Source organism: Amblyomma mixtum, chromosome 2 (genome assembly GCF_055824585.1).
Source record: "Amblyomma mixtum isolate Tamu chromosome 2, ASM5582458v1, whole genome shotgun sequence".
NCBI classification, from domain to species: domain Eukaryota; kingdom Metazoa; phylum Arthropoda; class Arachnida; order Ixodida; family Ixodidae; genus Amblyomma; species Amblyomma mixtum.
Window position 1 is genome coordinate 66,347,403 of NC_143013.1, and position 26,384 is coordinate 66,373,786.

The 26,384-nt window shown below is 49.8% G+C and overlaps 1 protein-coding gene across 1 annotated transcript in view; it reads left to right on the plus strand.

The window, feature by feature from the left end:
* The first annotated feature begins 721 nt into the window (after positions 1–721).
* Positions 722–26,384, plus strand: part of dgo (ankyrin repeat domain containing protein 6 diego) — a 182,131-nt gene continuing 156,468 nt past the window's right edge. Inside the window, exon 1 of the mRNA XM_089571760.1 lies at positions 722–1,199. The gene's annotated coding sequence lies outside the window, so the exon portion shown is untranslated. The remainder of the gene's footprint in view (positions 1,200–26,384) is intronic.

Sequence of the window (26,384 nt, forward strand, 5' to 3'; positions counted from 1 at the left end):
TTTCTTTAGCTCTTCCGGTTCATGTCGAGGTCAGCCGGACCACGCGTCAGCAGCGCTGGTTGAATTCCCGAGGTGCGGACAGTCAGGCACAAAAGGAAATCACCCGCGCCTCGCCAGGCTCTATTGTTCGAAGATGGTCCGTCAGGTGTCAAACTTTCGGCACACGCGTGCATCGCGGCCAATACGGAGACTGTTGTACAATGGTCGCCTCCGCAAACAAGACCTCTCCGCGCGGTCAACGGGCAGCTCTTTTAGCGAGTCGACCTCTCTGATTCAGTACCCGGAGAGTGTTGCATTCGTAGACCGTATAGTACTTCGCGAGTCTCGACGAAATCAAAAGGGTCCCGCGTGCCGCCGACGTTTCGGCTCCGGGAGAGCAAAAAGAGAGCAGACGGCGGAGAATGAGCGCGGAGCAGGAGCGGCGTCGGCTACAGCAGCAGCAGCACCAACAGCAGTTGCTCGAGAAAGACCATCCATTGTGCAGCGCCGAGCCGAACTCAGTAAGAAACAAAGGCTCCAACAGGTTTGGCGGCGGCGGCGGCGCGCGCGCTGGGGGCGAGGGGAAGACGACGCGGTCTTCGCCGTCAGGCTCGCGAGGAGCGTGGAGGTTCCACACCGCCGGACGGACGGCTTCTTCGCCGAGGAACGACGACGAGGAGGAAAAGGGGGGAAAAAGGAGGGAGGGCGAGCCTCCCTTGCCTGCTCCGTCGGCGTCGCTAGTTCGAGGCACCTGCGTACCGGGGACCGCTGCCAGTCGCGAAGCGGCCGACGTGCTTCGCTCGTCCGCGGCGAGTTCTGTGGCCCAGCTAGGCGATGCCTCCTTCCATCGTGCCCCTCGCGTAGCGTGGTGTCTGCCTTCGTGCCTCCGTTCGGAGCGTGCTGTTGACTCCCGGATACAACGTGCTTCGGCGTGCTCACGTGGATACCCGAGCGAGATTCATTGGCCTCCGAAGCGGCGGTGCACCTGACGCGTGGTGCGGCGTTGTCCGGATACCTTCATCGGTGTTGTGTATACGTTTCGTGAGTGTCGGCTCCGTCTTCCCCGGCGTGACCTCGTGTTTTCTCAAGGCCGGAGAGGAAAGAAAGAAGAGCAGTGTGTCCTCGTTGTCTTCGATTGGTGGCACTGGGTGCGCGTGACAAAGGCCGACAGTGCCTCGGAGGCCCCGATTCTCTCTTTGTGGATATAGCTATGTAAACAGGTGAGTTTTGGCGCCTTGGAGTTACACTGTGGGTGAATGCTTCGCAGAGCGACTTGGAAAGAACGCTGCTGACTGACGCCGCATTAACTAACGCGGTAATCCATTTGGTTTTAGAGCTCTCGCTGGATTCTTATGCTGGCGTGCCGTGTATTCTGCGCTGTGAAGTAAAAATGAAATCGCAACAGTGTGGCAACGTTTGCCATCGCTGACATCATCGCAGATACACGCATCATATCGTGCACATCAGCGCTGCTGTATGGGCAGTGCATAATACATGGGTGATACACGGTTCCAGGTTCAACGATGTATGCAACTTCGTTCTATGTACGTCTTGCTGGTAAAGATCCTGCCGGCTGCGCCACATAATCCTGTCGGGTGCGCCATCGGATCCTCTCGAGTGCTGCTCTAGTTGCAGAGGCCGCAGTCTATTTCGGACGATGTTGCGAAAAACTGAAAAAGAAATCCTGATGCGGGAACTTACCTGAAAAGCAATGAAAAACGTGGGCTTGATGAAATGTATGGTCACTAATTGTCGAACTTAATCCTGGAGGTTTTGGTCGGATGCGCGCTTCACCGTTCAAACAAATATAAGAGACAGATATTGCGAGATTAAAAAAAAAAAGATTTTGTAAGCGCTGTCGCTAACGAACTGGCCTCATACATTGGGTGCGCTTTTTGCGGTTAAACAAACACGATAACTAAACGCGCCTGGGCATCGAAGCGTGCGGAACACGAACACTGAGGCACGCGGCAGTATGCAAACTGGAAACTGCCTTTGGGTCGGTGGATACGACTGAACGCGTTTATCTGTTTAACTTTGTCGTCTAGTGCGCACTTAATCTGCTAGAGTTCTGGTCATGTCTTGTCGGAACCCCACTTCTAACATCGCGCCAAAAATTGTCGAAAGTGTGTCGAAGTTTAGTTGGGCAATGTATGAAGACCGAATCACCGATGCACTATCCCTTTGATATCAAATGGCTGCCAGAGCAGAGCTCCCACCTGCACGGTAAGGCAGAATTCAATATTGAAGTCGTCAGCAAGAGCGCTTTACTTAAATTCTAGTAAAACGTAACTTTGCGCTAAGTACTGAAAGACGTCTGGCTAGTCCTGCGGTGTTGCGGTTTACAGGTGCACTGCCTGTGTCTTTGGGGCTTTGTGGCTTTGTATGTGCCTATGCGGCTGCGTCTGCTTGCAAGCTTCCTTGCAAAAGTCCGCAGGGACATCTGATTTCGGAAATCAATTGGAAGGCCAAAGGTACCAAGACGGATAATAGCCGGTCTGCGGTCGATGTTGAGCGAACAAGCACTTACGACTTACGTGAACGGTGAATGTACATACAGGTTGAGCAGCCAGTAGACAGCGCAGGGTGCTGTTTTGTGAGCCCCTTAACGATTTACTTTTGATCTAACCTTGTCTTATTTCGCGGGTTATAGTTGCTTAAGCATATTACGTCTAGGCTAGTTTAGGCTCCTTGACTTTGAATACTGAGGAGGCTGTATTAGCGTGCTTCCGCAAAAAAAAAAAAGAAGAAAAGCCAGTGCTTGTGCACGTCTGTCATTCCAGCGTGGCTAACATACTCGCTGGCATTGTCGGAAGATCTCTCGAAACTTGTCCTTTGTCGTAGATTGCGTTTTAAACGCTCCGTTAACATGCATATTGGTCTACAGGCAGCCTGCAATGTCCAGGGGGCGCCACTGGAGCGCAGTGTTCAGCGCCACCAACACCAGCGCTGAGTAACTTTTAGAGTGTGTGGACGGGTTGGCAGGACTGCGTTCAGGTAGGCTTGCGGGCCGTTGCATTGGCGGTTAAGTAAGACTGTTATAAAGGTAACAGCGATCATTCTGTGCAGTATCAAGGCCATCGAGGGCCTCGACCGTTGTTTCGCCATACGTGGCAAAATTACTTTCGAAAAGTAATTAAATTACATTACTTATTACGTTCCTAAATGTCGCGAAAATGTAATCATATTACTTAGCAATTACTGCTTGCAAAAAGTAATGAAATTACACTATGAATACGTGTGACAAGTAAATACTTTTAAATTATCTTTTTGTTTTCACACATACCAAGAAGTGCGCCAGTTACAGCTACATGAATTTCAAATTTTTTGCTCATTTCATCGCAGTATAAGCCTCAAAGTTGGCGTCTAAAATTTCACCATGCTTTGAAGATGGGTGTCCTGGGCCATGCCTAGTAGCTGTTCTGCTCACGCAGTTCAGGATGACCCTGTTCTGTAGGTAGTGAACCGTTTTTCGCCAAAAGTAATCATTGCACGCAAAACTGCTAGACAGTAAAAGGATTTCACCGCATTACGAAGTACCGGAAAAAGTAATTGAATATTGCAATTGTATTACAGTAATTTAATTACTGCCAAGTCTGGTTCCCGGCTTCCGATTTTGGTTTGAGGACGCCGCCTAGCGTCTTTGAAAATGAATGAGCATGCGTTCGAGGTTGAACTTTGTGTTAGTGAATACAGAATTTCATTTACACTTGCGTATATGTAAATTTCATGTCGGTAGCCCTAATTGATAGGCGCGTAAACATTGAAAGCAAGAAAGAAGATGGGTATAACGCTTTCCGTTATCTTTTACAGCAGCATCCACAGTTTCCTTGTGATTTCAGCCAGTATTTCCACGTCGTGCCTTAAATTTGCATTTGTCACTCAGAGCTAGCGAAAAGGCTTCGAAGGTCAGCGGCAATCAAGTGCTGCCGGTACGACTGCCTTGGCGACTGTAACCACCGCTTGGAAGTAGCGTGCTTGAATGAGTCGGACCAGGTGTAATGAACCTACGTAGCGCTGCGTTGGGTAAGCTGGCAGTTAAGCAAGCGCTATACGATACAGCGTAAATTAGAGAGCTCTTAGGAGGAATGGCACTCTCGCTTTCAGCTTTCAGACGGGCAGCGGTCTAATATGACGACTGGGACTTTTTCGGCACTCTGACAGTCTCTCACGGAGTAGAACCGGCGCTTGTTCTTCTTAGGATCCGTTGCAATCGAAGCATCACATGAGCCCAACGAAGACATTAAAGATAAGTCAGTTACGCCCACTCCGATGAAAATTCTCACTTCCGAAAGCAACTGACTTAGCCCGAATACTTTTCAGGGCGCCTCAGTGTTAATACTCATGACCACTAGGTGGCGACACGTGTACTGAAATGCACTGCCCAGCGCATTCAAACCGGCTCGAGTGTACGCAGGTCCTTGCCCAGAAGCACGTGCTTTCGTTAGACCACCCAAGGGTCAGTAGGAGAAGCATTACCTACTGATTAGCGGGGGGAGGGGGGGGGGGGGGGGGGGTGAGGCTTGCTAGCGTGCACTGAAAAAAACAGAGCATGCTGTTTAAAGGAGTTGTGTTGCTCGAAAGAGATAAACGTGGTAAAAGGGGTTCGGTAGTAGCACTTTCTCCTCCGCCGTCATTCATATACCACTCACTGATGTATTGTGGACATCTTCCTACCGTGAAGGGCTTGACGGCCCGGTTATAGTTGGGCTGGTTGGTGCAGATTCAGAGCATGATGAAAAAAAGCGCATTGACACAGGTGCTTCGGCGGCGGAACGTAAGCGAAATAAGAGAGTAATTAGACGTCATAATATACCCGAGCGCTGCCCTACGGCTACAAAGAAAAGTTATACAGCTTTTGCCATAGAGTTAATATAACCAACTGCAGAACTTGCAGAAACTTCGTAGTGGAAGAAAAACCCGGGACTACCGCCTATCCGAAACAGTATCTCTCTCAACATACAAGCCCTGCTCCTTGCAGCCGTTGCCTAGAGAAAAAAAGGCTTGGTATTAAGTGCTTGCCACCGTTTTCTGTGTCACTTGTATGCACCATCTCGTATTTTTCTGTGTATAATTGAACCGCTTTTGGAAAGCTCATGCACCACATTTGGTGCGTGCTCGGACATTCTAGTTCTTTCCCTTTTCCCGGTCCTCGATAATGAATAATTGTTGGGTTTGCGCGCATCAAAGCAATATAATTTGTGAGGCACGCAACAGTGGAGGGATCCACACCGATTTCAACCTCGTGTGTTTCTCTAACGTAACGTCTTTGCTAAAAATATGCCCAGGCTTCATGGTTTAACCAATACGGCTTTCCTAAACATCAAAGAGGTCTTGGAAGGTGAGGGCAAGGGTTCTGCGTATTTTGCAGAGAATCAAAACTTGAGAGGCCGCATAATTTCTCCGTTATATACGACTGAGCATCAAAGCATGCAGCCTGGTTAATTTAGGCAAAGACGGCACACCAAAATACTGGTCACTTGGTCACCGGCAGAGTCTCCAGTGGCCAGAGAACATCGTTTTCCTCATCTTCCACTCTACATGTGTGTGCACGTCCTTGTATGTACGTGTCAAAGACAAGAAGGAAGACGAACTTCTGTGCACGAACTGGCACGGTAGACATTCCCATGATGCACCATTGCTCATGTGGGCATGGCAGTTCTAATGAGAGGGCATATGGAAAACGAAATTGACTGGACGTGTAACATTGTGGTAATGCGAATTTCAGTGACAGCTGCAATCGCATTAGCACCGTGCCTGAGATCTTGTGAACGCCGTGTGGAGTCACTAGGAATGGCATCGTGTTCGGACCTCTCAGTGATTGGCCAGTCAGCGCGGCAGGACGTCACTCGCATGTGATGTCACTCCGTTCGTGCTAACCGACGTGGCGCATTGTCATGACGTCATGCGTAACATTGCGCCATTCTGACCAATCAGCGTGACGCGTTGTGCCTGATGTTCTGAGCCAACGACACTGACGCCGCATAGACGGGAATCGTGGCGTTAACAGATGCCGCTGTAAAACTGCCAACACTGCCCACGGCGTTTACGCCAACCAAAGAAACTTAACGGCCTGCAATGCATGGCCACAGGCGCATTCTTCATAATGCACCTGTGAATATCAGAGAAAGTTCCTTTTGTAGCTGATGCTGGCTTTTATCGTTGAAAAGGCCTGGAATATACGCATTTGGTTTGCGTTTTTGTCTTCAGATATTGAGTAATGTGAAAAATCGGCATATGACTGTCAGATATATGTTTGGGACAATTTCACATTGCGTACATGCAAACTGGATTTACTGACCAAGTTATAAGTAATAACCTGAAGTCTTGTGCAGCGAATATATATTAAGGTGGCGACAGACCCCCAAGTGTTGGAAAAGCTTTCTCTCGCAGGCATACTTAGACACATCGTAGACAGTTATAATGCGACGCGACTGCGTATGCTCGCGGTATGAAGTAAAAATATTGCAGGCAGTCAATGAGGTGACTGAACGAAAATGTGTAGCATTAGATTTCCCCTTTGCATGACCCGACACATCGCAAGCATTTATTTACATCCACCTTTGCTGCACGCTCAGTCTTGCACTCATAGTCTATCATTCCCATGTCTCATCTGCAGTATCTATCGACACTCGGTTTCTGGAGGTGGCTCTGCTATCTCCGCTCCTATTCTCAGCTCACTTTCCTGCTCACCCTCGACCTTCCACGGTAGCCGCCCGCCTTGTTCTCGTGGTAGCCACACTCAGGAAGCGCATTCCTCCGTCCACGGTAGCCGCCCTCTGGGTTCTTCCTGTCGCAGCCACCTTCCGGCCTCTCCCTCATCTCTCCTACAAGTGGAGAGGGGGATTTTCCTTCCTACACTCTGCCACCTGCCTAGCATGGCAGGTGGATGCTTCGGGGAACACCGGACAGTTTTTCCCGGCATACGGATTATAATACTATCCCATTAATAAGACGACAGTAGCGGCCCTGACAGAGTCTTTCTGGGAAGCTGCAGGGAAGCATGCCGCTATTTTTCTCCATGAAATTCCTCATTGCTTTTTTGTTGGCTTTGTTTGGACGGGGTTATTATGCGGTCATATGCGTTTCTGGCTTGTGTGCCGTGCCCGAAGAAGCAGAGATGCACAGCTGCAGGGAAACGAAGGGTTCTATTTAGGGGTGTGCGAATATTCGAAATTTTCGAATATATGTCGAATATTATATTTTTAGTATTCGAATTCGATTCGAAATGCAAGTATTCGTGTTCTTTCGAATATTCGACCCGACGCGAATATTCGTATCTAGCCGAATATTTATTGTGAGCACCGGCGTTCATTTCGGTCTGCAAGCCCTATCGACAGAGACATAACAATATAGCGGCGCCCAGAGCAATGCGCATGGATGAAGGAAAATTTTTCCTTCGAATTTTTCCTTCGAGGAAGGAAAATTTTTTCTTCCTTCAAGGGCCATGCCGTAGCTGACTGCGCTGGTGAGCTTTTTGTCGCTATACCTGCGAAGCTGCTATAGTCAGAGCTGTGCATAAAGTACCTCGTAATACGTGCCAGGTCAGTGCCAAGCGAGAGGGCATTTTCTGCGCCTGGAGGAGTCGTTTCAGCTAGAAGGGAACTACTTCTGCCTGACCATGTGGAGCAGCTGGTTTTCCTTCACGACAACCTTTTATGTTCAACCCAGCAACGCGCTTTTGTGCTGATGGCAAGCTAGCCCTAATCAATGCTGTGTACTAGCCATCCTCTCTGATATTTCCACTCTTCTAAGAATAATGTTCGAGACTTTGATACTTTTTGTGCAGCCACACACACCGTTTGTGTTCATTTAATGACCGGTAGTTGAACTGTGATGTTCTTAGGTGCTCAAATAAATGTTTTGTAGTGGTTAAATGCGTCTGTCCTTGATTATTCGATATTCGATTCGATATTCGGAATCAAGTATTCGTATTCGATTCGTATTCGAAAAATTTGATATTCGCACACCCCTAGTTCTATTTAATGTGCTTACCATTTGTGCTTTCAGGACAAGGGACCTAAGTACCGCAAGTCGCTGGAAACCTAATTCCCACATTGTCCATAGTTAATTAATATGACGTGGCCACTAGCGAATAACGCAGGCCCGCCCTAGAGGTTAAAGCCCGCATTAAAGAGCTTTTCTTTTTTCCTAAAGCGTGGCATATGCGTTTGCCAGATGTACAGGGTCAATTACACTTAGAGGGAACATGGCTCCGCGTGGCCACGTACCTGCGGGGTGCCATTGCATCTAACCCGTTCATGAATCAATGCAGAGTGGCGCAAGAGAGGAGGGACTTCAACATGGTGCTTCGTGTGATCTGCCCCTTTGCACGAGTTTGCCACCGACTTGGTCGCAATAGTGCTCCGCGTGTGCGCAGCCACGCGGAGCCGTGTTCCCTCTAAGTGTGATTGACCCTGTACGTCAGAAAACGTGCGGCAAGGCTACAGCGGTGGCCGTACTTCGTTGTGTATGTCCAGGAAGGTGAACCTGGAAACTCGGCTCTATTCGTGGCACGGATAAACAGAACAAAGCTGGAGTTCCAAGGCACGGTATCAACGAATCTCTTGCATGGTCGTCGATGATACCCTGTTCGTGCCCGCTATCGCGTAAGCAGCTGATGATACACAAAACGCTGGCTGGGGTAGCAGATAAAGTATGTGATCATGCGGCACAGGACGCTGTTTACGCTCGCTTGGTATAGGAAACACTCTGCTGTGCGTATCCTTGAAATCGCTGGTCGGGGGAACAGTACGCTCCAGTCGCGCGTTCTGTGCCTCTTCCTTTGTCCGCAAGGCTATGCTGCATTAGCAATGACATCGCTACTTCGTGGGGACGACGGCTCCCACGACCAGAAAAAAAGACAAACAGAAAAAGCACTTGGTCACAGCGCGTAGAAACTTTACAAACATCTATTTTGATCGCAAAAAAAGTAAATGAGAGGCTCAAACAACATTATTCGGCGGCTTTTCTTGCCCGAAGTTCCCACCAGGATCTCGCGCCATCATAGGAAATCCGAGAAGCTGTAAAGATGCAAACACACCCGAGGCCAAACATGGACGTCTTCTCTTCCGGCTGACACGGCTTGCCAGTCCTTAGGATCACATGGGGAAACGGGGTGGGAAAGGGGCAGACGGCTCATGTATGCCGACGGGCAAGCTGAGACGGAATCCAGCTGATAACGCGCGCTGTCCGCGCTGCCAGGCCCGGACATGGCGGCACTCACGAAGCCATTAAATATATAGAGACGCATTCTCTGGCTGCCACCGAGCAGAGATGCCCGCAGAACGCAGACACCACGCCACGAGGGAACCCAAGACGAGGCAGGGAGAGAGAGAGAGAGAGAGAGAGAGAGAGAGAGAGAGAGAGAGAGAGAGAGAGAGAGAGAGAGAGAGAGAGAGAGAAGTGTTGATCGCCCGCAAACCATAGCAAAGCAAGCAAAATAGGAAGCAGGAAAGCGGGCAAGAGGGCTCTGCCGGACGTTTAGCAAATGAACCAAGCCAAGTTGAAGGTCGGACGACCAGGAGGGGGACTGGTTTGTCGGCACGGCCTCCCCGTCGCTGCCGATGCTCTTCGGCTCCCGAGTCCAGCCGAAGCATCTGGCAGGCAGGACCAGTCGTTACTTTTATTTATTATCTTTTATGATGTTTTTTTTTGTTACTGAGACACTCCGCCGTGTGATTTGCGCCGCCGCCGCAAAGGCATGGACACTCGGCGGATCGTTTTGCTGCCTGGCTGCGCTCGTAGAGCCTTCGCTCACGCATGCGCTCTGGGCAAGAGAGTGGACACGTCTTCAAAGCAGCGTCATTTGCTGCTATTCCTTTCTCTTTTTATTTTTGCCGAGTGTGGGCTCACGACGAGGAGGATTTGGGCAGTCGGTGTTCCGCCACTGTACGCCGAGGAAGCTCGTGTCGTTCATTTTAGCGCCTTGTTGTGGGATTGCTCCGGAAGTGTTGAAGGTAGTGACGCCTAGCTGATGGCTTGATAACTGTGTACTTGCTCGGGCAGTGCACTGAGGCAGTGCGGAAAGGGAGACAGGTGTTTGTTCTGCAGTGCAGGACCATTGTACAGCCGTCGGTGGCATCTCGCATGCAGTGTATGTGGCCTAGCTGAACGGCCCTGCTTTGAAATAATTCGAGGAAATATGTGAAATACTCTATTTAATGGAAATATTCGATATATGTGACTTGGCTGCAAGTTTTGCGTCGGGTTCCTTTTTGTATATCGTTTCAAGAACGCCTATACAAACAAAAGCTTGGAACAAAAGCCGTTACCAAAGTCTGGTTACGCGACCTGGATGAATATGAAGGCTCAACCGACTTGAACATTGATGCCCCTGTAACACCTCTGGTGTCCTACTGGGGGCAAGCCGTTCTTGAGGAGAAACAGTCGGTTTTGGAGGCATCAATGGTGGCGTTGGTACTAAAATTAAATTGAAAATAACCACTCACAAAAGACAAGGGACAAGAGAGGGACCAACTGGCCCGCATTTCAACCCTTCTTCTTCTTCTACTGAAATTATCCAGTGAACTCCCTCGTGGCTAAAGTATGGAAAACTTCAGTAAAACAAATGTCACTAAATTTTATGCATTAAAATGGTTCAAAAACGGCGCAGACGAAAGCAATCCTGTCTGATCAGGAGCCATGCATGTTTCGAGTGAATAAAAGATTTATCATTTAAAAACTTTTATACGCACCCAAAAATACGGGACAGCCAGCTCCATAATGTTTTCAGTAACGTCACGCGCCATCAGTGAACAGTTGTGTACATACATGCGCGTGGAGCCTTAGATTACAACTAGATAAAACTATTGGTGTACCAATAGAATCACTTTTAACCACGCACGGGAAACTTATGTATATAGCGGGGCTACAAAATATATGCATGCACACTCTCAGCGAACGCTGATACGACCGCAGATATCACTTTTTAGCCACGCTCCTTCCCACACCGGGCGTCTCGCCTGTTCGAACTGGTCGACGTTTCCCCGCCTGACTGCGGCCGAACGAAGTTGAGCGGTCCATAACCTAAACTGAAACCCCTAATCTGCCGCCGCTGCCGGCCCGCTCAGCAGAGCGTGGCATTTCAAGCCTCGCTTATGCCGACGCCGCAAGACGAGGCGTCATTTGCATTCCCCGCGTGCTGCAGTACACGGACGTGGCGCTCGAAAGTTGCGCGGGCACCCCGCTTCGGTGGTCCATTGTTATGGTAAACTCTTCCCGATCGTTAGCAGCTGTCGCGAGCGCAGGCCTGCCGTGTCTGGATGCATGCACGCGGTGAAGGTATCTTCCCGCCAACCGCGGAGGGCGCTGGAGGAACTGCGCACGTGGATCGCTTCGCTAATATCGGTTCCAAGGGCACGCCGACGCACCGCTGCTGAACGAGGCCGCGGTTCCCACCGCCATTGTGCAGAAAAAGCGCAAATAAAATAAAAATAAAAGGGAACGTCTCAAAATGAGCGTAGGACGAGCGACTGAAGCAGTGTGAGTGAGGGCCGGCGGTTCATATTCAATTTTCGTGACTAGAAACTTTGTGCGACGTGACGTTAAAGAATTATGAGCTCCGCTTTAGAGGGTGCTTTCTCGGGAAATGGATGAAGAGGCATGAGGGGAATGAAAATGAAGCCGCCGACATGCATTGGTTTGAAAGGCCTCCATTAAACATGTTCATGCTTTGATATGACGCCATTTGTTTGAGCTCTTTTGTTTTAACGAGAAGGACAGGTTATCGCCGTTGTCTGGAGCAATGCGAATTGAGTGGTCATTTCAGAGAAACGATGTGTGTTTCAAACGCTTAAATAAACGGCCAGGGTTTACTGAAATTATCCGTCAGCCCACCTTTTTTAAACGGGAAGAGCGACCACAAGAAACAGTAAATCTTCCTCGAAATCCGTGATATGCTTAGGCCAGGACAGCGTAAGCGTTATGGGAACAACGCTTCAAGGGCAGATCTATGGGTCAGTCTTGGAGGTGGTGGTCACATTTTAAACATGCATTTCATGAATTTTTTTTCGCCCAAATATCAGGTTCAGCATGGTTTTCCTGGACAAAATATCTCGGTTAGGTCGCCCCCCTCTTTATAAATTTGCCTCTACAACGCTTCCAGATACACAAATATGCATTCATCGCGAACCCAGTTCACTGCAAATGCCAAGGCAAGGTAGTAATGAACATTGCTAAAATACGATTCGCGAAACTCGCTGTTTAGGTGTAAAATGCACACTTGAAGCCACAAGTGACTGTGCGGTGGGTGTTTATGGTCTTGACAAATGCATACTATTTGGATATGTCTCTCATTAGGCGGAAATTGCTCTACTAGAAAACGAGTTACCTACCATTTTCTCGAAATCGCCTCCGTTCTGAGAACTATACGAGAACTATATGCTATTTTTGAACTAATTTATTCCTTCATATTTTGTATTTTTACTTGGCCCTTTGAAGGATGGTAAGACATAGTCCCACAATAGGAGCCCTTGCCGTTACCTCGAAAAGGGTTAATGATGTTGTGGTTAATTCATGGTTTTACTCACATTGCTTGCGTGTTCTATGAGTGAAGATACATCAGCGTGTCTACGACAACGAGTTTTACCTTTGCTGTGCAAACAGCGAAAAAGTGCACACTGATATGAAGAAGGAAGAGCCGTATTAAATGGCATACCTCTTACCTGCAGATCCACAAGCCACTGAGTAGAAACAGCCCGAACTGAGACTGGGACGAAAGAAGATACATGCAGATTGGCGAGCGTTGACTTTCAAGCCACACCTTCTAGACAGCTCTTTATTTTCCCAGTCTCAAAGCTACCATAGGCTTGACGAGTCAAGGTCTGTAAGGGTAACCAACCCTAAATTTCATAAATAGCAGACTTCAGTGCCACCTGAAGTAGTAAAATGAACATGCTGAAGGCGGCTCAAAGTACAGATGTCGAATAGTTACTGCAAGACGCCAGTAATAGTTGACGCTAGGGCTTATAGGTGACACCTCTGTCTGCTAAACCCTGAAAGTTTGACACGCGTTGTGCTCAGATGTCTAACCGTTTTTCAGGAAGTGGCCTGAGTGAAGACATCTGGTATAACAAATGCGTTTGCGTTTGACTCGCTCATCTTCGATATAATCTAGTCTTCAATTTATGCGGCCCGGTTTTCCGCCAGTATATTTTTATATTACTTCGCCGTTCAGGTGAGATGCTAGAAATACGTTGGCAGAATTATTTTAAAACCAAGCCCAGAGCCTTAGTTGAGTAAACAGGAAGACCGTGGAGTGCGAGTTCACAGTTACCTTGTTGAGTTGGCCATGGAGGCTCGACTTCTGGCGTCCAAGTCATACAAAAGGGTCTTTTGACTTGTTAGGTGGTGTTGGCCCCAAGAAAAGAAATGAAACACAGAGGCGCACAGTGTGCAGCTCAGGTGAATCGTGATGCTCGCGATTGTACTCCAAGTAAGCGGAACCGCGGTCGTACGCCTCCGAGTATTTTGCGATTTGCTGTTACGCCGGAGAGACACGGACGTTGCACTTACGGGCAATACCACGAAACAGCAGGGTTGTACACTGTACTTGGACGTGTTTCCGATGTTCATCCCTCGATTCGAATGTCGACAACTGCACCTTACGCACAGCACTGCAGCTTCGCTGACGTGCATCCTGGGAGATACAATCGGCGGCCCGTGCACGTTTCGTACTCTCCTCGCCTGATGGGACGATACTGGTAAACGGTTCAAATGATACGGCGGCACTCTACTGCACTAACAAAGCCTTGGGTGGCGCGAACGCTGGGTAACGGGGACGATCGCGAAGCGAATACCACGGGCCAGGTGGCAGCCATATACGAAGCTACCTCGGCTGCCTCGCCTGAACACCTGTATGTTATGCGCATGGGCGTCCGGAAGGGAAGGCAATTGCCCCCCCCCCCCTCCCCCTGGAATTACGGATATTATTTATGCCCTAGTAGAAAACAACTGCAAACCTACCGCCTCCCCCATCTCCGGACATCGGGTGCCCCCCCCCCCCCCCCCCCCCCCTGGAAAAAGTTCTGCGGACGCCCTTGGTTGTGCGTGCTTCATACACACACGGGGGGCTCACCACCGGCTCCATTGGTTACATAGAAAGCTAGCTGCAGCTTGAAACTGCGACTATCTAGGAGTATGCCTGGCAAGGTGGTGTCTCACGCGCTTTCTATAGTAAACCTGAACTCTTGGTCATCACGCGACTCTTCCACCTCCCAGCCTATAGCGCCCTTCATGTGTACGGCTGGGCTTACAATGGCTTACATTGCAAGGCTAGGCTTACAATGGCTTACAGTGCAATGCTAAAGCCACGTGAACATTGCACACACTTACGACCCATTACCGTCAGGTGATGTGTATGATCTGATGTGCTTCCAGTTGCTGGCATGGCGTGAAGGTATCGTTACTGTACGACTATAGTACATTAAACGCTATATTCCGCGACAACTACTAGCAACGGAACGAAGAACGAAGCAACCGAAGCACGCCCTCTCTCCATACGCAGAGGAATATTGTCCCCGCTTTCAGTTATAACTTATTAGTGTTCTCCTAAAACAGTTTCGGGCATATTTCTAACACTGCCAACTTTCAACATTTAAAGTCAATGAAAAAGCAGTTCTGTTGAGTACAACCACAACAAAGTTGCTCGGCACGTCTGTTTGCAGGAAGCTTCAATAGATGGCGCCAGCTTCCCCATCAATGGATAAGAAGTTATCACGCGATAGCAGCGTGCATATCTTGGAGCACCGGCGTTCGGCCGGACCGGCCGAATCACCTGGTGGAGTGATGTACTCCTGTAGCCTTCCCTTCATTGCCAAGAAGAGCTGCCACATTCTCGTATCCACTCACGTGTCCTGTACCACATCTCTTATCACGACCTTAATGTACGGAAAACGGGAATGGCTGTGAGACACGCGGACGTGGTGGATGCTCTCAGCGATTGAGTACTTCATCGAAAGTGCGGTTTATCCAAGGGAAGCGTACATGCTCAGAGCGACAAAACCTGAACGGATACCTGTATTGAACAAGCTGGCTAAACGTTTTTAAATCACAGCGCAGCCAAAGTTCTGCTTCCGCTTTCACTGTTATTGTTTTTGTCTTGTGGGCTGTGATTCATAGGGTTTGTTAAAAAAACAAACAAAAAAACTGGAGGGACACTTAAGTTCTACCTTAAGGGTGTGACAAGAGTGTCGCGCCATCTATAAAAGGAGGGGCTAACCAATGGCGAAGAGGCAAAAAAGTAAATCGCGATAAGGCTGGCTACAAACTACGGCTCCAGGGGAACTACGCAGCCCTCGCAGTGATTACACAAATGAAATGGAGGGGTATAGAGGGACACGGATTGAAGGGGTACGTAGGTGTGCCGTGCACAAACGGACGCGAACAAGCGAGGCAGCGGTAGAAAAGGGCGCGCTTGGCCTACCTTTCTGTGTGGGTGCGTGAGCGGTTATTATTGCATTTGGGCCCACGGGTATCACTGCCGAGGGGGGCGCTCGTACAAACCGGCCGGCGGTCCCCGCCGCCTGTATGCACTGCTTCCCGTGCTCCACATATCTCTGCTGGGCGCGATTTATGAGCCGCACGCGAGCGGCTAAGCCCAGGCTTTGAATAGGGGGCCGTGTGCGAAGATACGAGGGGCCTCAGGAGCTGCTGCAGCCTGTTGGATGCGGGCTGTGCGGCGAATGCCGTACCAGTCCGGCTGCTCGCTCGGGCAGGAATGTTATTTTTTTTTTCCCCAGATCTTCATCATCCTCTACAAGAAGGAGACGGCGATTACGAAAACTTTCGGACTCCAGGAATCCGGGCGCTCGAAGACCCGGCCATCTGCTGGCCACGTACCAGGGGTCGAAAGGGGGGGGGGGGGGGGGGGGGGGGACAAAAAAAATGTTAGGGAAGGAGAGAACTCTGTTTGGAACTTTAGCTTTTATACCCAACAATCCTGGACAAAAACATTTTTGAACGGGAAAGAGTTTATATGAGCTCAGTTTTTTCATATATTGCAAGATTTCACTATAACAATCACTATATCCGTAGATCTCCCGTCAGCGGGCTTGCATTTTTTTGCTAGTAATATTTTTTTGCTATCGTCAAAAGCTTTCCCTATCGGTCTTCTATGGGAGTCTTAAGAGCTCGATGCGAGCCATGGAAACACTAAAAAAGGAAGATTTTTCTACATACCGGAAGGATGGACCATTACTTTCAATATTTCTATACAAGTACCTTGCAGTTTTCCAACATTCAAAGTTTTTTTTTTTTTTTCAAGAATATTGGACATAACAATTTATAAGTTTTGCAGCGCCTATGAAATGAACGTTTTGGTGGTTGCATGACAAATTTCACTCGTTATCGTTCTGCCGATGAGTTACCGTTCACGGAGACTGCTGTGAGGGAGCATGGATTCAGCAATTTGGGAGTCAAGATTAGCTGTATGCTAACAACGGCACGAGAAATGTTCCTCTCGGGTCATAGACTGTCTATCAGAAAATAAGACTACAGCCGTTAAACAGGTCAAATAACGTTTCTGAACCACGGTGCGTTCTGTCGGCCCTACAGCAATCCTGGAATCCCTTGGCAATGAACGGACAATTAAGGGTCGTACCTCTACGTGGACCTCCGCCGTATCTGCTTACATTCCTTCTTAGAGATCGGCACTCGATTATACGTAAACACGAGTCGACGCGCCGCACAGTCGAAACATCACAAACGGTGAACCTACGCATTCACGTGTTCCTCACAATTAAGGTGTCCGTTTTGACTCTGTTGACAGCCCAGACGACGCAATTGTTGAGGACGCGTGCAATATTGTGGCGTCTCATTTTTCCAGGAAACCTGCCCTGCAAGTGTCATGTAAGACCCGTAACGGCAGCGCAAGTGCATTTATGCAAGCTTCTCGACATCTATCGATCTTATCGGTCATCAATCACTAATGCGATCCCCTCGAAATTGCATACGCCGCTCCACAGAGTACAGATCCAAGGTCCTCGTTATGTTCCAGAGCGTTGCCCGACCGCGGTGCGCCGATGGAATCGGTGCCAATCCGTCAGAGTCACTTTTTGCAAAGGCCTCCAAATGCGCCACCGCCGTGTCTGCATTGCACGTCCTTGGAGGCACCGTCGTCTCGTGAATGCCGACGACCTTTGCATGCATTTAGAGCTGTCGTCTTGCGGCGCATGTTTCTAATCAACCCTGTCAGTCAGCGCCACCGCTTTCCCTTCCTCACCTTCAGTGATAGAGGAGGAAAAGGAATTGGGATTCGCCGCATTCCATACTCTGTGTTACAGGAGAGACTGACGCCGCGGTTTTGAACAGCGCACTAGTGGGAAGAACTGCGATGCTTCCTAAGTTGTGCCGCAGCGTCTACTACCGGTGATGGATTACTACCGTCCAAGAAGGAGGAATGCGTGCATACCGTGGCTTGCGAAACGTAACTGCTCGTCAGCACGTCACGATTAGCTGTGGCGTTTTGTAAAGCTGCGTGTCATATTTTTTTTTTCTCGCGCAATAAATTCCAAGCAACAGTTGTTGAGAACAGCTGAAACAAAAGCGAGAATGCAACTTAAGATAGGGATAATGAAGATTCCTTCCTGTCTCATCTGAACTTCTGATGTTAGAAAGAAACTAAGAGCACGCATAGGTTGGTTTGCAAGCTCGGTTAGTATGATGATACTGTGTCTATTCAAGTTTCGCATAATTAGAGGAGTAAATTTTAATAATAATGATGGTCTAATTTAATGGCGCGTACATGTTGGCTCGCAAGCTCTGTTTCTAACCTTTCACTATGTTCGCTCTTGATTATAATCCGCAGATTATAATGATACTGATGGTTTGCTTTTAATCGCGTAAGGACAACTTCGGCTGAAAACGCCATGGCTAACGTCTCATTAGTCTGCACGGGGTGGGATCAAACAACCATTTTTCCACGCATTCCACAACAGAGAGGCCCAGCACAAGGCCGGGAGAAATCTTGTACTTGTGAAACCGGTCGGCTCCCGGAGGCACTGGGGATCGATCCCGGCACCTTCCGCATACAAGGCGGGTGCTCAAACTATTATCGCTTCTGCTGTTAAGACAGTGAAGAATGGTTTAAGATTGATATGACCGTTCCATTTTTGTCACAGCTAGGGAACACCGTGCTGGAGAGCATAGTACGCTAGCAGAGCTCTGCACAGCGCCCCGATATGACTCGAAAGACGTAATTAGTCCTGTACCAAGAACTAGTCCCCACGTGTGAGCTCAGCCAGCCTGTAATATTCCAGCTGAAGTAGCTAAAGAAACATTCTCATGGTATTTTCCGTTAGTTGGACGAGTACAGCTCCGGTTTTGTGATGCTCTCTGTCGGAGTGGATTGCACTAAATGTTTGGGCTCCGGACAAAAGATCTTCTTACAAATGCCCACCAGTTATGAGCGGACGCGGCCAAAGGACAACCCACCGACGCTTATATCTACGACGCGAGTTTGACAGTTTACCATTTATATAGCTAAGATAGGGGGTTTAACTTTAGGCTCTAGGTTTTAGATGGACACGTTAACATTTAACACTTAGCAATTTACCATTAACTAAGTGAATTGATGGAATTTGGCAGGGTATTTGCTGAGGGTTAGTTTTGATTAGGGTTGGATTAACTTTAAGATAAGATTACATTTCAAAAGCAATCGATAACAATCAACTTGGTGAGTCAGCAGCAGTTTACCCTAGGTATGGTTAGGGCTAGGTTTTACGTAGATGCGTCAACGAATAACGCTTAACAGTTAACAAAGAAGTGTTTAGCTACATGAAATTTTAGCGTATGTTTGGCTAGGATTAGGTTGTGTTTAAGGTTATGTTTAGGATTAACAGTTCTGTTAAGAGATTATAAGGATTCGGTACGGTGAGCGTCATGAAAAAAAAAAAGAAACAGTGAGCTGCTCTCCGGGTCATTTCGAAATCGCCGAGCTCTTGCCTGGGATTCTGATTTTCAATACAGCGACGTTCCTGTTCGCAGACTTTCATTAGGTGAGTCCAAAAGCATGAGGAGAAATAAAACGGCAGCACAGACATTCAATTCATATAATTGCAAGCACATTTACACGAGTAGCTATTTGTTCATTTAGTTGCTCTGAAAATTGCAAAAACGTGCTCACGAGCTCGCTCCCTCGCTTTTCTCGACGACCTCGTGGGGTCCAGGCGGCGGCCAGCCGTAGGCGTTGCGAGCAAGCACCCATCGAAACCGTTCGCCCAAAGCTGCTTCAAAGCGCCTCGCGGAAGTGACCGTCGCTTCCTGGCGCAGTTCGCGCGTTTTTCTGCACGGGCCACTGGTCGATGGCCTCCCGAAGTTTCAAAAGGGCGGGAAAAAAGTCAAACACTATCAAAAGAAGACAGAGCAGCCGGAACGCGCGGCTTTGGTCCTTTTCGATCCCATTTCCAGAGGAGCTGGCGGCAGCGCGCACCCCCGCCCCCACCCTTTTCATAATGGCCCTCGAAATGACCTCTTCGAAGCAGCTCGAACACTCTTCGCGGGCGTCCGCTCGAGCAAGTTCCACAGAAACGGCCGCTCCACGGCATCAATCAAGCTTGCGGGGTCAAGGATGGTAAATGGCTGCAGTGGGGTCCGCGAGCACCTCTGGGGTCTTCTGTCGTGCTGCGCCTTTCCAAACTGCCGCCGTTCCGGGATGACTCTGTGCGTTCGTGTGTGTACGTGTATGCGCTGCCTTTTCATTGGCCATCTCCCTTCTAAAAAGCGGAGAGACCTGATGTGCATTAGCGCCCTGAACTTCTGGACTGGAAGTGCATATGTTTTTGTGTGTAGACGATATCCGACCCCGCGAGGGCCGAGTTCTGGGCGTTGCGCATTAACGATAGGAAAAGGTAATCGGAGAGCGATTGCTCCTCTCAACCCTGCTTGCTGCGACGCTTAGTGTTTGAGCCAGGCGATTATACTGAGATAATTAAAAGGTGTTTTTCCCCTTGGAACTCTAGTTTTAAGCCCTTGCAGCAGCACGCCAGCAAGTATATGTCGTCCCATACGAACTACGGTGCTCATAATGAGGGCGTGATTGAAACTAATCATCTAGACATCTAGATCGAATCTCCCAGACAATCTTGCAGACAGCACCGGACAGTATAGACCATGCTCGAAGGCGCAAAATAGACTCACTGGGCAACGTCAGTTACAAAGGAAGACGCTGAGAATGGAGAATGAAGGCATAGCCGGAAAAGTAAAGTAGCACGCTGTGAAACGCTGGCTTCGTGATGGGCACTGGATGTCAGGAGCAAGCCGTACTGGCCGTTGTCGGTTCCAAGGACACCAGTCACGACTTTATGTATCATCCTTATCAAAAGTATTCAGACTTGCCATGGCCGGTTCTCATGCTATTAGGAGACTTATTACTTCCCAGAGTAGGATGGCGAAGACGCAGTGTCTCTCAGGTAGTCTTTGTAGCACACAAAAACTAACGGCCGCACCTTCACCGCTATTCCACCAGCCCGCATTCTCAGCAGTCACTGCGGCCTTGGTTACTTTTGGAAAAAGCGGTACGTACCGTTACCCCCCATCATGCGCTCGTGTCGCGTGAAAGTGCGGGTGCTTCCGCTCCATTTGCGTAGCACTCCTCGTTTCTTCATTCTTGCTGGCTCACATATTGACACCTCTGCGTTTTTTCGCGCGTGTTTTCCGTCGTTTTCCCGCGGCCATGCACGAGGTTCAGGACGAGTGTTTGCTCGACTCATCACTCAAGCTCCTCAGCTTCGAGTATGTCCGCTTCAGGACAGCCTTGTGTTGCGCCAGCACATTTAATCGTGCTACGGCGTAGTGAGGAGGTTTGCAGCGCGCACGCACGCACGCACTTCACCAGCGTCAAATATTCGCTGTTACGAAACAGGAACTTTGTTGACCTGACCTTCCGTCCCGCGCATACCCAGGGCGAGAAGACTAATACGAGTGAAGAGCTATCGAGTCCGTCGCCACGGAGAATGCTCTGGTCTCCGGCGGTACCTTGGGCGGCACCGGACTTGTCCCATACACAGCCAAGCCGTGTAGATGGAAAGCAAACACTGCTGCGATTCGAAGAGGCTCGCGTTGATTGACTCGACTGACGCGGCCATTAATTCGCTTTCTATGCTTGACGCTTCCTGACCGGCAACAGGATGCTGTTCGCAGGAACGACGACCTCACGCTACAGTGCTCTGGTTTGGTCAACCCGAGGGAAATAATAGGGAGTCTAAGGCGTGAAACGGTTCATTCTTTGGCGCTACGCTGTTCAGTTCCGGCCAGTATTCGTTCATTTTCTGACCTCCGCAATGTGTGCCGGCTTAAATCTGCTCTTTGCAACTTTCATTTTCTTCATAACCAGGCTCTTCAGACAAGATTTTAGTAGCTGTTTGTAGGAGGAAGGAAACGAAGAAGTCAGGTACGAAAGAGCACATAAAAAAAGTTGCCCTGGCCGATTTGGCCTTCTGGTTTCCCAGAATGCCCTGAGGAAAGCACAGGTGATCAAACACCTCTGTGTTGACATTTCTTCAGCGATGCTTATTAATAATACGCAGTATTTGCGCCAGGACTCGGTTAATCTTGCCAGATATTTCGGTCTGCTCACATGATGTCACTTTCCTTCTTATTTTGGTGTGGTTGCGTTTTATAGGGTATCCATAGGTGTATTTTAGGGCGAAAGCACTGATAGGCTCACCAACACCGACCAAGAATCTTGTAATCTTTGAATCTAGTGCCGTTGTCTAGCAACAGCGACGCCATGTTAAAAGAGTATTCAAAGCAATATCCACGGCTGGGAGTCGAACCCGCTGGTGCGCGACCGGATCAGCTTCGCAGGCGAGATGATGATGATGATGATGATGATGACGTCCTCAGGCTTAATGGCACATACCCACGGCGGGGGATTGGCCAGGGTGCATAGCACTAGGCTATCGCCGCAGCTTTCTTTCTTTTTTTTTCCTGTTGTATGGAAATAAACTGAACAGGCCTCGTATTAAACTGCAACCCACCCTCGCGCTGTGCGTTGCGCACCGTCGTCTTCGTCCTCTAATACTGCCCGTGCTTTCGCACTATAATCGGTTTAACCAAATTAAAACCCTGAGACTTTTTTTTTAAGGATCCAGTAGCCTCCCTAAATCCATTTAATGATATTGTAAGTCAGTCCTCCTATTCCTATGAAAAGGCGCCTAAAATTTGCCCATCTAGCCCTTTCCTCTCTACCGCTACCTGCAATTAGAACTTTCTCTCTCTTTAGCATTTCGCGTTGCTCCAGAATTTTGGGCTCATTTTTAAGGACAAATTAATGATCTGGCCTTGAAGGAACTAAACGTCAGCGTCTTTTCTTTCGTTTCCTGCCTGAAAAAGTAGGCAGATAATGCGAATACTTCGAATAAAGCACAAACAAAAGCAACAAAGGAGTCGACCTCGGGCTCTGCCACCACACTCTCAACTGCACGCTCTAATTATTTTCCTCCATTAAATTGTTTTCCTTGTCTTCGTTACCGATCGCAGCGGCTCAGCGTCACGCTCTGATGAACAAACAAGGCAAAGCCGCCTGAAGTGAAAACTCGCGTTTCCATCCCCCTCGGCCTTTTCGCAGCAATATGCAGGGAAGGTGGACTCGGGGGTTGGCAGGAACTCGATAAATCATGGCACGCTGCACAGACGAAGCCTCCACGATCGTATCTCGTCCACACGTCACAGAAGCTCCGAGGCGATTCTACTTTTCGCTTCCTGGGAAATATAATGTATATAGGTCGTTCCTGTAGCGGGTCACGCCAACCACGCCGTAAGCACATCGTCGAAACCGAACCACTTTCTCGTTGCTCGCTTCGCGTGAGCAGCTCAATAACAGCGGCCGGGCATTTTATTCTCAAAGCCGAACGCGTGCAGAACACGAGGAAGAGTTATCGCTTGCCGGAGGAAGTTTCCGCCCATAAAGGGGGAAAAAAATCAAGAGCAGCATCTCAATTTAGTGAAAGGAAAAAAAAAAAAGAAGTAGGAGCGGGGGGAAAAAAGAACCCAAATCGCCTAAGCGCGCGCGCGGATATACAATCGGTCGTCCGCGTTTTGCGATCATAAACTTTCCGCCACGTTGACAGTTACACACTCTCTCCCAAGTCCGCCCAGGGGCTGCGCAGGCAGGCAGGCAGGGCCGTCAACGATCTTCGCTACTGGCGCTGTCGCGGACGCGACGCTAAGCGCAGCTGCGGTGACTCGCGCCAGGTAGAAGCCTTCTCTAATCTGCGACTAATCGGTCACGAACGCCTCGAGGACGTGTAATTAGCCTTCATTCGAGACGGCAACGCCGTCCCGATTTATCTGGCTCTCTTATTCATTCCCTCTCCCTCCCCCGTTTCTCTTCGGTTCTATCCCCTCTTCCCGCGCGTGCCGGTGGTGCACAGCAGGGTATGGTTGCGAGAGTTAAAAAAAGAAAAAAAAATATAAACCGACATTGACATAACACCTGCGGAGCTGCAGCGCTAGATGAGAACAAAGAGAGATAGCGGATATAAAGTGCGCTGCTGTACAGCGCCGCCTCCAAGTCCCCCGTTGTCTCAGCTTAAGCGTGCGTGTATCTGTCCCGTATTCTTCTTAATGCGTTATTCGGCCGAGATTCGGCGCCTTGCGGCCGGTGGCCTCGAGACAGACACCGACCAGCTGCTGTCTCTCGGCCTGCGAACGGCAGTGAGCGAATGCAGCGAGACGTTTACGTGGGCGTCGAGGCCCTCTTTTCTTCTCCGTCTTTGCCCCGGTAGACACGCTTATGGGCAAGGCATGCATGCCATGGCCACTCGGCGCCTCTGCTCTAGCACGAAGCGCCTAAAGGCATGCACCTGCATGACGTCGTAACAGAACGGGATTATAAGCACTCGTGCAATGGCTGACGAAGCAAGGCGAAAACAAACCAGACTATAGCCAACAGGCAGCACCAACCGAGGCAGGCAAACCATGCCATGGTCAACGTGGGTGGCGGCACTAGCTGGGCAATTAACGGCTGTCTACTAACCTTACCAGCATGGTTGCATGGGCAGAAGATGTAATGCGCAGAACAGGTAACCGGTGGTCCGTTACGGGGCAACGGAGTGGATTCGGAGAGGCGCAAAGCGTAGCAAGGGACGGCAGAGACTCAGGTGAACAGATGAGAATAAGAAATTTGCTTTAAATGCATGGCCTTGCCTGGCGCAGGGCTAATCTGAGATGAATGGGTGAGGCTTCTGCCATGCGGGGTTCGTAAGAGGGCTCATATAAATGATGAAACCTGGTGAAAACTGTTAAAAGTAGACTTCATCGTGCACCTGAACCCAGGGAACCTCTTCTTTTCAGCTTACCCGCCTTCCTTCCTTTCTTCCTCTCTCCGTTCCTTGCTCCGTATTTTAGGAACAGTTATGCTCTAGCCTAGTGAGGGCAAAATAATTGAACAGAATTCACCACGCTTTAGTCTCTGAGTTCAAAATAATTCATCACAATTCACCATGCTCTAGTCTCCGGGGGGCAAAATAATTCACAAAAACTCAGCTAAACAGAAAAGCTCAGCTTACAGTTACTGTGCCCTTGCATTCTTCAGTCCTCGAGTCGCATTGACGGTGCTTTTGACTTTTTTGCTTGCGCAATGTGTCGTGCCAAGTACTTGCACTTCACTCATCTAGCGGCGCTCTTGTATTCCACGAACAACCGATCGTGGATCCAAGTTTACCCTCTTTTATCCTCCTCGCATGCGTCCGCAGCTTCCGAAATCGGCGTTGAACGTCCAAACAACAACCAGGGGAAGCTCCGGCCGTGCTCCTAAAGGTCACAGCTGCTAATTGACTATAGTTGCAAACTGTACGTAGCGGTGCTCTTCTATAACGGAGATACCATCGCCAAGCGCGGGTAAACGTCGGACGGTGCTGTTCTCGCCGCCATTTATTTGGCTCTTTTATAATCATCGATCAAGCTCGGAGGACAATTTGGCGAGATTAGAGGTATCATGCTTCACGTCGCCGTCGCGCGGGCCGCGATATAGGGAAAGCAATCGGTCGGTGTTCAGCGTTCGCCAGCGGCTATATGCGAAACGTGTAGGTGCCTCCGCGGCCTGCGCGGGCTTCTCACACGCTCAGAAGGAGACCACCCTCGAGCGTACGCCGTTTACACGGTCGCACCTGGAGTGGAAGTGAGTGCATTCAGGGTGGAGCGAGTGTGGTCGGGAACCGAAGATGGTCGCAGGTTTTGGCCGCATATGACATCCTTTCCTGCAGTCATTAACAGGCTGGTTAGAACAATGAGATCCATCTATGGCAGCGAGGAAGCAAAGACGCAGTTAACGACTCTGGTTGAGGACGTTCCGTGAACATCGAGGCTGACGTGGATGCTTTGTGTTGCCAGTTGACGTACGGCAGAGGCCGTTTTGTTCAGTCATCTCATGTACCAAAACACCGTTCGGGCTTCAGCGATATCTGCATCACCGCGTGGTCGACGACACCGCGTTGCACGTCGCTGAAGCGCTTACAGCGCCACCTTGCCGCCACACCTTCCGGTCTGTGTATCGGCTAGTACCTACCTACAGGTGGACCACCCCTGCATACTGGCTCGAGTACATCCAAATTGCCGCTCACTGATTAATACGCTTTTAATCGGCGCCGCCGCTAGCTGGGAGCGGAGCGCCCTCGCGTTTTTCTCCCGGATTGTGGGCGTCTTCCTGAGCTAAGAAGCAGCATCAGCAGCGCGCAAGAGAGGCCGCGCTCGAGGCCTAAACAGCGAAGCGATCGTTAATCTCCGCTTGCAAAGAAGGCGTCCCGGTCGGCGCCGCGGTTCTTCATGCATGCGCCCTAATGCGTGCACTGTACAACGCCCCCCACCATGTACGCAACACGCCGGCAGTGCAGGTCTTGAGCGGCGGAGCCGCCGCCACTGCTGACGACGATTCGAGTCGGAGACGTGGCCGACGATCAATTCGACACGGCCTCCCGAGAGATCGGCGCACCGGAGAAGACCTTCGGCGGCAACTTCAGCAGCAGATAACATGCATAACAGGCAGCGCCTGGGCTTCGAGAGAAAAATCGAGGTCGCGCCTCGGGCGACGTCTGGCGACCTCGACCGGCCGCTCGTGAGACAGTTTGACGGCACGAGAGAGATCGGACGCACTTGGCTTTCCGGTCCGACGGCGCGGGGACTGCGCTGCGTAGACTCGCTTTGTCTGCAGGCAGCGGCTACTGTGCCGGCCCTGTCTAGACGCCGGTTGTCTGGAAGCCTATTCCTGGGGAGTGAATGACGAAGGCGACTTCTTGAACGGCGCTATCTTGAGGCAAGAATGACGGGTGCGGCTACTTGGAGGAGAGTTCCTCGCCGTCCGTATATATGACAGCTGCTTTGCAAAGACTTTGCGTTTGTGGATTGTTAAGCCTTATGTTTTGTCTTCAGAAAATGTCTCCTGGCGGAGGGATGAGTGTTATGGCTTC